The sequence below is a fragment of the Haliotis rubra genome, unplaced genomic scaffold (genome assembly GCF_003918875.1).
Source record: "Haliotis rubra isolate DU_JTF1 unplaced genomic scaffold, ASM391887v1 Scf518, whole genome shotgun sequence".
Taxonomy (NCBI): domain Eukaryota; kingdom Metazoa; phylum Mollusca; class Gastropoda; order Lepetellida; family Haliotidae; genus Haliotis; species Haliotis rubra.
Window position 1 is genome coordinate 24,429 of NW_025767211.1, and position 11,773 is coordinate 36,201.

Below are 11,773 nucleotides of genomic sequence, written 5' to 3' on the forward strand. Positions count from 1 at the left end.
GCGTAGTAAACATTATAGTCAAGCAAAATAGATACAATAGCGTGGTACACTTATATTAGGTAGTGCATAATACACTTGTAAGAGAAGGTATAGTCAGGGAATGATATTGTTTCAATTCCTTGGGCCGTTACCTTGTGACTTTGCTGTGTTATTATTTGTCTAGTGTTCAATGTTATATAATGAAATAACAACATTGGCAAAACAAACAATATAGTCTAGTATTACAAGTATAATAAAAAGTGCTTATAAGAGAAAGTATAGTCAGGCTACAGATATAAATTGATATTATAATTTCAATTCCTTGGGCCATTTCCTTTGGAACTTTGCCATGTTGTTATTTTGTCTAGCTATATATCTTTCAATTGATAGAAGATTTTTTAGCGAATTTAGAAATTTGTCCAAAGTCGGTTTTCTGTCATTTATACTGCTAGGTATATGAACCTTTTTCCAGCAAGAATAATATTAATAATAAAAGGATAGCCAGTGTTAATCCCCAACAATATTGCAAAGTCAGTGAATAAGATATTAATATTGACAGTATGTTTAATATATAAACTTAAATCTTTCCAGAATGTCTGAACAATATCACATAAAGCATACACATGTACAATGTTTTCAGATATTTTTTTTACAGAAAGTACAGCGATCATTATCTATTATGTTAATCTTTACTAATTCTTTTCTTGTATAAATAACTTTGTGAATGAATCAGTACTGAAAGTCTAAGAGTTAAATATCGTTTGTACACTTTCTATAATTTAAGAAGATGTCATCCCAAGGTAAAGTAATATTTGTCAAAACTTCCCATTTTCTGCAAACATCAGGCAATCTATCTGTTTTGATCAATTTATCATAAAATATTCTACAATCTTTAGAGGGTGTAAGCAGAGTTAATATCACTTCATTAATACCAAGATTTTCATTTTCAAGTTTATGATTGCTTATTGTGGCTTTCCAAGTAATGGGGACATCACTCAAAACTCTGTTGTAATCTAAAAAAGTACCTTTAACTAAGAATCTATTTTTAAACTCATCAAAGGATAATAGCCCGTCAGAGTTACATATGTCTTTAATCTCGGTCACACCCTTATTGAACCAATTATGAATAAAAAGAGAAGGGTTTCAAAAATGATGGTTTAGCCACAACGGTTCAAGAAGTATTTTCTGATAATCACATTGGTCAACTCTGAAGGAAGATCTGTACCTCTTCCATGCCTGAAAAACATCTTTCCAATAAAGGTTATCACTTTCCTTAGATAGATCAATATTAGCTCTTAAATGGAGCAATGATATAATAGGGACATTATAGGGATTGTTGCAGGTAGCTCTACAGAGGCATCTCTTCAATGCTGCTATTTTAAGTGAATCAATGAAAGAAAGGATATCTGTCATCCTAATTCCCCCTTCCCGGTAGTCCTTTTTCAATGTTACTCTTTTTATTTTGTCAGGTTTCTCATTCCATAAAAAAGAAAAGAACATTTGCTCTAAGTCCTTAATAAAAACTTTTGGTGGATTAGGTAGAGCTGTAAAGATATGAACCAAGGAGGAGAGAGCTAGAGTTTGTATAACTGTAATTTTTCTAATAAGAGTTATATTTCTTCTTCCCCAGTTTCCTAAAATGTTCGATATCAAAGTCATTCTTTTTCTAGTGTTGATAACCCAGAGATCGTTCAAATTAACATTTAAAACTATGCCCAAGACCTAAAAGTTACCAGAAGCCCAATCCAAAATATACAAGCCACATAAAGAAACTGTGCATTGTGAAAATATTATCCCAGTTGATAAGTACGATAACAATGTCAAAGGTACATATAAACTTTAATGGAGGGATATAAGACCATAACAAGTCGGGAGAATTTCAATTGAAAAGTCAATCACAATGACGTCACAAGTCCACAAGCGGGACAGGGGTCACACGACCATGTCACAAGCTCAATAACGGGTATGTCCACCATCGGCATTGAGAACAGCAGTGCATCGAGGACGCATAGAGCCTATCAAACGTGCAAGGAAGGCTTGTGGGATGTCACGCCAGATTCTCTCAGGTTCTGTTGCAAGGTCAAAGACGTTATCTGGCGGATGAGAAAGACGTCGATCCATCTCGTTCCAAACATGCTCTATCGGGGAGAGATCCGGTGAATATGCAGGCCAAGGCAGTAAGTCAACGTTGTGGTGTTGCAAGAAATCCATAGCAACCCTTGCCGTATGAGGGCGGGTATTGTCCTGTTGGAATGTTAACTCAGGGCCATGACGTTGCGGAAAAGGAATTGCCACAGGTCGAAGAATCTGATCCCTGTAGCCCACACCAGTTAAGTTGCCCTAAACAATCACAAAAGGAGTTCTTTGGCGTGCTGTTATTCCACCCTAAATCATCACGGAACCACAACTAAAGCGATTCCTCTCCAAGACACAGGCCTGTGAATAACGTTCTCCCACGCGTCTATAGGCACGTTGACGTCCATCACTATGGGAAATGTTAAACCTGGACATTTCTCCACAAAAACAAGGGTCTGCGGACATGATTTCGGCACCACATTCGGCGAGCTTGTCGATGACGTTGTGTCAAGATAGGCCGTATGGCGGGACGTCGTGGTCTGATCCCGTAATGACGTAAACGTTGTCGAACTGTGTTGGGGTGGATACGGCGAATTCCTGGGATGGTTCGGGCAGTCATCACTGCAGTCTGAAACCTGTGGCGAAGATGGGTCACTCTTATCCATCTGTCCTGTCTTGGCGTTGTTACACGTGGACGTCCAGAACGTGGCCGATCGATGACGTCATTTGTGTTCTGGTAGCGGCTCACCAGTCCAGAAATGGTGTTCCGGTGGCAGTGGAAATGTGCAGCCACTTGTCGTTGAGTCATTCCCCCACGGACGATCCCAATGGCCTCATGACGTTGTGCACACGTGAGCCTTGGCATGCTATGCGTTTCAATAGCCGTTTAATTTTTTGAACGATCGCAAGGGCAGGGGTTGAGCTTTCCAAAGTGACAGTATTGTGTGGCATTCATTTGCTCTGTTTCTCTTTCCCGGAATGCACGTGCAACAACGTATTGCACGTCTCAAGGACGAACCCACTGACGTCACGGAACGTGGCACGTGCATGCATGTTGGATACATGTCACTAATCTCTGAGTTTAAATCCTTGTGTGTCTACACAGCTTTGATAAATTTAGATTTTAAATTTTTGTATGCACAGTTTCTTTATGTGCCTAGTATATATTGTATAAAAATAAAGATTAGGGTAAGAAAAGAATGTGCAAGCGCATGACCCCTATGTTTGAAATGTATATTCGGGGTGTAGTGTAATAAGGCAGTTTAAAGTGGTGTGTGGTTCTTTGCATAGAGCTCAGGTCACAACTCAGTTGATTTTAAGCAACTTTGAGTGCGGAGAGTACTTGGATGAGTGACCGTGTTTGGCAGCTTGAGTCCTGAAAGTTTCTAGGACTTCGGTCCTGCCCCACAAAGAAGTACGTGTGATACATGTGGTCTCACCTTAGGCAAGTGAGTTTGTTCAAATTGCCTCTGTTCACCCAGCAGAAAATGGGTACCCGGTGAGATAAGTCATGTGACTATTAACCTTCTGGCACCTAACAGGCAGCTTGGGTTATCCGGGGTAATAATAATAATAATAATCAGATTGTGGTTACAGCGTCCAGTGAGCAACTTAGTCAGATGGATACTAGGCGCTATATAATGAATTATTATTATTATTATTTTTTACAGATTAAAGATGAAAATGCAGCAGAGAGGGTTCGGGTGATCCTGGCACAGTCAGGCTGGTAAGGCTCATCATCAGCTCAGGGCCCTAGTCCCCTCTACACGCAGCCCAGACAGCGAATGGGACTTCTCCCAGGAAACACTGCCCAGTCGAACCCACCAAGAACTTTCCGTAGAATATGAAGGCTCCACAACACTGTAGCTTCTGCATTACCCAGATTGTCAGAAGGGCTGTGCTCCCGGTGGAGAACCCGGGCACTCTCCTGATCTGCGCCAAGAGATCAGGAGGTACCAAACCAAGGGCACCAAGAACAATGGGGAGCCTGACGACAGTGTTCTTGGGATGTAAGCGAGACATTTCAAAGGCGAGGTCCGCATATATGGGCCTATTCCAGAGAAGTTTGAAAGCATCATTTTCAATGACGCCCTGGACATGTTCAGGGTCGTAGTAAAAGACGGTAGTGAAAGCAACGAACTGTGCCATCATGTCGTTTCAGATATGCTGTTTGTGCCAAGGAAGGGCATCCACTGACAAGGTGTTGGACAGTCTCTGAGAATCCATTGCCAAGTCGGCATTTCATATTGATATTTTCTTTAAGAATCACATTTTGGCGATTACGAGTGGGAAGTGACTGGTCCTGAATAGCAAAAAGGAAGCCCTCAGTTTCACATTTGAGACCAGCCGACTTCATCCAGGCGAAGGAGTCGGTGGGATTGCTATTCTGTTCCACACACTGCATGTACACACGATGCAAATGGCTTCTCAGAAAGCCTCTCCACAAAAGACCGACTCTGGGCAGACTTGGTGAAGAACTTCACCTCGATTACTCCCATCGCTGTACCGTCCAGCAGTACATCGCCATCAGTAAAATTAACCTCAAATTTCAGATTCTGTCCAACAACCCTGGCACGTTTAAGATAGCTGTGGAATTCCTTCCTTTCATCATGAGTCTTCACATGCATCACCAGAGGATCATCCGATAAATAAATATGTGCAAAAGTACACAATAACATTCTATCATGAAGAGCCTCCACATTAATCAAACCCCGTCCTCCAGAACTGACTGGCATATATAAACGATTGAGAGAGGAACGAGGGTGGTGGGCTCTGTTATCAGACATGATCCTTCTGGTCAGGCGGTCAAGACTCTGGATGTCTTGTTTTATCCAATCAACTACTCCAAAGGAATAGGAAAGGACTGGCACAGCAAAAGTATTAGTGGCTTTGACCTTGTTTCGAGCATTTAGCTCTGAGCTCCAGATTTTCTTTAAGCGATGTTTTTCTTGAATTTGAGCACATTGGAGCTAGTCTCGATCTTGCATTCCAAGATAGGTGTAGGCCTGATCTTCCACAAGATGCTCAATAACTCCTCCCCCTTGCAACCTGACCGATCCATCATTAGTTACCTTGCCACGTTCAAATGAAGAGTATTACATTTGTCGAGCCCAAATGTCATGCCAATATCATTTATTTAGAAAAGGACTAGACAAGGAGAACCTGTTTTTTCAAATTGGTATCTAATTTTGCAAGGAGCTCTATGTCATCCATGTAGAGGAGATGATGAGTAAGCGGTGTTGGGGATTTGTGCTGAGGAGGTCCGGGATGGTATCCCTCCTCTCTGTTGAGCAGAAAGCTCAAAGGATTTAAGAGACAAACAAAAAAGCAAAGGACTGTCCCCCTGGAAAATTCCCCTTCTGATTGGAATAGATTCAGAAGTCTGCACCTGCCCTTACATCTCAGTACATCTCAAGTTGAGTCGACCAGCAACTCATTAAAGACTTGAGTAAATCAGGTAGTCGCTCCGGGAGGTCCAACACGAAGATACTTCAGAATCCATTCATGACGGACAGAGTCGTATGCTTTCTTATAGTCAATCCAGCACATGGAGAGGTTGTGGTGATATGTTTCAGCCTCTTCCAAAATCATTTTCTGTACAAGACGTTGATCATTATTATTATTATTATTATTATTATGTTTTACAGATTAAAGATTGTATGCAGCAGAGAGGGTTCGGGTGATCCTGGCACAGTCAGGCTGGTAAGGCTCATCATCAGCTCAGGGCCCTTGCCCCCTCTACACGCAGCCCAGACAGCGAATGGGACTTCTCCCAGGAAACGCTGCCTAGTCGAACCCACCAAGAACTTTCCGGAGAATATGAAGGCTCCCCAACACTGCAGCCTTCTGCATTACCCAGAGTGTCAGAAGGGCTGTACTCCCGGTGGAGAACCCGGGCACTCTCCTGATCTGCGCCAAGAGATCAGGAGGTACCAAACCTAGGGCACCGAGAACAATGGGGAGCCTGACGACAGTGTACTTGGGATGCAAGCGAGACATTTCAAAGGCGAGGTCCGCATATTTATCATGCTTTTCCTTAATCTTGCCAATCACATTGGTGTCAAAAGGGACAGAAAATTCAATGATATAAATAAATTCATTGGCTTTATCATAAAGGACAAGATCAGGTTTGTTGGCTGGAATTCTTCTGAGGCTGTATATGGGCCTATTCCAGAGAAGTTTGAAAGCATCATTTTCCATGACGCCCTGGACATGTTCAGGGTCGTACCATGGATGGACCTCGGAGTCAAAGCCACAGGCATGTCGGAGACGGTAGTAAAAGCAACGAGCCATGTCATCATGTCGTTTAAGATATGCTGTTTGTGCCAAGGAAGGGCATCCACTGACAAGGTGTTGGACAGTCTCTGTAAATTCATTGCAAAGTCGACATTTCATGTTAATATTCTCTTTAAGAATCACATTTAGGCGATTACGAGTGGGAAGTGACTGGTCCTGAGCAGCAAAAAGGAAGCCCTCAGTTTCACATTTAAGACCAGCCGACTTCATCCAGGCGAAGGAGTCGGTGGGATTGCTATTCTGTTCAACACACTGCATGTACACACGATGCAATGGCTTCTCAGAAAGCTTCTCCACAAAAGACCGACTCTGGGCAGACTTGGTGAAGGACTTCACCTGGTTTACTCCCATCACTGTACCGTCCAGCAGTACATCGCCATTAACAAAGTCCACCTCACATTTCAGATTCTGTCCAACAACCTTGGCACGCTTAAAATAGCTGTGGAATTCCTTGCTTTCATCATGAGTCTTCACATGCATAACCAGAGGATCATCTGACAAATAAATATGTGCAAAAGTACACAATAAAATTCTATCATGAAGAGCCTCCACATTAATCAAACCCCGACCTCAGAATTGATTGGCATGTATAAACGGTTAAGAGAGGAACGAGGGTGGTGGGCTCTGTTATCAGACATGATCCTTCTGGTCAGACGGTCAAGACTCTGGATGTCTTGTTTCGTCCAATCAACTACTCAAAGGAATAGGAAAGGACTGGCACAGCAAAAGTATTGGTAGCTTTGACCTTGTTTCGAGCATTTAGCTCTGAGCTCCAGATTTTCTTTAAACGAGATTTATACTCGGCCCGAAGTTTGTCTTGAATCTGGGCATTCTGGGCTTGTCTCGAACTTGCATTCCAAGATAGGTTATTATTATTATTATTATTATTATTATTATTATTATTATTATTATGTTTTACAGATTAAAGATTGTATGCAGCAGAGAGGGTTCGGGTGATCCTGGCACAGTCAGGCTGGTAAGGCTCATCATCAGCTCAGGGCCCTTGCCCCCTCTACACGCAGCCCAGACAGCGAATGGGACTTTTCCCAGGAATTATTATTATTATTATTATTATTATTATTATTATATTAGTATTAAAGTTGATGGGCTATCACGAAGAGCATGGCTCGTGTGCAGGTCTAGTAACATCATCCCAAGCAACGTGATGATAAGAAACGTACACACTGTTGGAGTGTCGGTTGACGGGCAATGTATAAGATGCGATTCATCACTCTAACGAAGACTGATGACAGTGTTAGTTGGTGATCAATATGTAATACCTAAGGTTCGATAGGGATTGTCCTGTTATTTTAGATAATGAATGTGACTGATTGCTTGGAGATGTTGTCATTCGATATCATATATCACAAAATCGACAATAACATATCCCGCTTTAACCGCAACACCTCTTAGTGGTCATTCATATAATGCACTTTGATGTCGAATTCATTCACTGATACCTAAACAGCAAAATGTGATAAATCATAATCATTTTAGATTAACCACATCATTAATAGAATCCGATTGTGGCATGTCAATTAATCATTGGCCTATATGTGAAATCAAACATAGTAAACTACAAAAAATATCTTTACTATTAATCATAGCCCCTAACCTTATTGCTTTGGTTTTATCAATATTAATTTTCAATCCTGAAATTTTGTGTAAAAGACAGAGTATCCATAGCTGCCTTTAGACTAGCCTCTGTGCCATCCGCATATTGGCCTAATTTATATGCCTTTACGGTTTAGTACAATACCCTTGATATCAATATTCCCAAAATAATAATTCCCATCATAATGCCTAAACTTTCGGCGACAAAAAGGAAAAAGATACGGTGAAATTGGGTCCCCTTGACGACAACCTCTAGAATTAGGAAAAAAATCTGATAAATGGCCATTTTGAATGACACATGAAGTGGCATTACTTGTTAAAAGAGAGATCCATTTGAGCATATAGTTGCCAAGTCCAAACCTTTTCATGACAGAGTAAATAAATGGTTTTGAAACAGAATCAAAGGCCTTTTCAAAGTCAATTAATAGCAGGAGCCCTTTAATATTTTGTTTTCTAGTTTCAACAATGATGTCATAAAGGAGTCTGATGTTTTCGCTAATACATCTCCCAGGAATATAACCAGTCTGATTTTTCTGTATTAAATAGTCAAGAGTACATTTTAGTCTATTAGTGATACAAGCACTAACCAGTTTATACACGGAATTTAGCAAAGAAATGGGGCGCTATTTTTTTAGCACTTTTCTGTCTTTTCCTTGCTTAGGTATACAAGTTATTACTCCCCTGTTCATAGTTAAAGTTATATAATTATTTTTGAATGTTCCATTTATATAGCGGAATATCGATTTTCCCAGATCACTCGAAAAGAATTTGAAAAATGCTATTGAATATCCATCAATACCAGGACTTTTATCGTTTTTCATAGACTTCAAGGCGTTTAGTATTTCATTCATATTGATTGTTTTTTCTAATTTTTCTATCAAAGTATTTGGAAGACATGGGACATCAAGTTTGGATAGTATTACATTATGGTCTGTCTTATTATCTTTTTCAGCGTATAAATCTTGATAAAATTGTTTTGCCTACACAGGATGTCCTTTTCATCAGTAATTAACTCGCAATCGTCCGATACCAGACAATTAATTGATTTACTAATATAATTTCTGTTTTCAAGATTACAAAAATATTTTGAAGGTTTTGCACCTTCTTCCTGCCACAAGATTCTATTTCTGATCTGAAAGTAACAGCGGATTGAATACCTTTGATCTCTTCCTCTTTGATATTTTCAAGTTCTAACTTATATGTGGTTAAATCGGACAAGAAAGCCTCATCTATATTTTGAAAGTTACTACGAATTGTGTCTTCAGTATCAATTATTTTAGCCCCCAGATCTTTAGTTTTTTCTCTTTTTAGTTTCTTAATGTAGGCGCTGTAGGATATTGATTTACCTCTAATGTTCATCAACAAAGTTTCCAGAAAAAGACAGTCATCAATACTTAAGACTAGGTCATTATCATCAATATTCATGGATATTTACGAAGTCCATTTGGTTGGCATTCTCCACATTCATTTCCACGAACAATTTTTTCACTTCGGCCTCGGCATTCCTGGCATCCGGAACCCCATAGATTAGTAGGTTTTTCTTCCGTGAGTACATCTCAAAGACCATATCTTGCTTTTCCATGTCTTCTCGTAACTCCATGATTGTCGTTTTCAGGGTTTCGATTTCTCGACGATTTTCATCAATTGACTTCGAATTGAAAGAGATAGAGCTGATTACCTCTGAAATTCTTGTATTTGTATTTGTCAGTTCCTCCTGTATCATGTCCATTTTGCCGGTTAGTTTGTCCGCTAGCTTATCTATTTGGGCTGTTAAGTAAGCCCCCCATATCCATCTGCTCGTCCGCCATCATGGCCATGCGGTCTTCATTTCCGGTAGTGTCATCGACTTTTTCGTTTGAGTAGGTCTTTTGTTTAGAAACGCTATCGGACCTAAATCTTTCGAGATTGGTGATTTTGGTTGATTGTGGATTGTCTTTGAACTTGTTTTGGCTCGGGTTGCTGCCATTCTTGATGATTAGAGAGGATTTAGACGGAGCGCAAGCGTCATCCAACCTCGCAGTGAGTCAAATTTGGTTTAAATATCTAATCCTATTGTAAGCATGGATCCAAGTTTTCTATATGTCATTTCATCTGGTGGATCCCATACCTCCTATTGATAGGCGTTGTGTACTTATCAATGACCCGTGCCATGATTTGCAAAATGGTTGATTAGTGCCATGAAAACCATTTTTATTGTTACTCATGTATCAAGTGCACAAGGTTAGATTAAAGTGGCTGTTTGCCTAAAGAAGGGTTACCATTTTATTATTTATCCAGTTTTAATGGATACAATTTCAAATTGTGAATCTAAGTTTTAGAAAAGTTGCGAATTTTTGTGATCTTTAGCAAAGTGTGAGTAGTATATGTTTGGTACGTCGGTGATCAGGTGTTAGACGTCAGTTTGGTTTGTTTGTTTAACGCCGCAAAATGTTACTGAGTAGAAAGGCTACTATTAGATATAGCAATGCTAATGGAAGCAGTAAGAACCATCAGGGAACCATCTAGTGTTGGAAGGGTCGGTATGTTGTTTAACGCCGCACTCAGCAATATTCCAGCTAAATGGTGGCGGTCTGTAAAAAATCGTGTCTGGACCAGACAATCCAGTGATCAACATCATAAGCATCCATTTACGCCACTGGGAGCCGATGACATGTGTCAACCAAATCAGCGAGCCTGACCACCCGATCTCTTTAGTCGCCTCTTCGACAAACATGGGTTACTCAAGATCAATTCTAACCCGGATCTCTGGAACCCAACAAGCTCACACTTTCTTCACTGCGAAACGTTTCCTCGTGATATCACATGACATCTAAGTGTCTTAGATATAAATAATTTCCAGCTCTGAATTGGCGACGCAGTGATATGGCAAGAATATATTCCTGTTATAAATCCACAGATAAAACTAAGCCCCATTGTGTTTAGTTCTTATATATTGTTATAAAACTATCAACCACCCTAAGCGGCATTGGTTAGTTCGATATCCCCTTGAAGTGTATTTGGTTCATCCATTTAGTCTGGTGGCTGATGTACAAACACAAAATAACTTATTTGGTCTCACGCAATATGTTTAAGACTCGGGACAGATAATCAATACAACTTCGCTCTTTGATTAATATTTTACAACAGGACTGCAGAGTCAGATATACATATTAAGTCACAAAAGTGTGTTGCTATGCGCATCTGCTAAACGAAAGCGATTTATAAAAAATACATATACAGTTGTTTCTCTGAAAAGACGAACCAAACGATGTTTTGTAGAAGCACGATTTTCAGGATATCCAGAACGTTAATGAAGATGTTGTTTTAACAAATACGTTTTCAAGCTACTAAAAAGAAATCCGAGCATGCGCTTTCATTTCATAGGCTAATTCGGCCTGATTCTGTGTCAAAAATACAGATTCCGGGGATTTAGGGCATCATTTTTTTATGTGTTTCACGTAGCCACCAAATTCTGAACATGGGTCTGTCGGTCGGGGGAAAAAACTGAATAAAGACAAAATTATCCGAATAATGTTCTTGTTTCTTATTTATTGTCATTCTTATTACAATTTCTCGCGTTCTTTGGACTTGTGGCAGCGACTGATTAAAACATTTTAGTTAGATAAACATTTTATATGACGAGGCGGTACGTTTTAGGTTCGAGTCGGCGGTGTTGGAATAAAAAAAAGTTGGTTTTTTTGTTGTTGTTTTGTTTGTTGTTTGTTTTTTTTGTGTTTTGGGTTTGTTTTTGTGGGGGTTTTTGGGGTTTTTGGGAGAGTCGTCAATAAAATTAGAAGGGTCGGCGGGGCGATGAGAAACACTAAAAATA

General features: G+C 40.0%; 1 long non-coding RNA gene across 1 annotated transcript; it reads left to right on the top strand.

The window, feature by feature from the left end:
* Window positions 1-11,559: 11,559 nt before the first annotated feature.
* Window positions 11,560-11,765, top strand: LOC124292451. Its single transcript, XR_006902456.1, has 2 exons — window positions 11,560-11,607; window positions 11,721-11,765. It is a non-coding gene; the product is annotated as an uncharacterized LOC124292451 (long non-coding RNA).
* The last annotated feature ends 8 nt before the right edge of the window (window positions 11,766-11,773 follow it).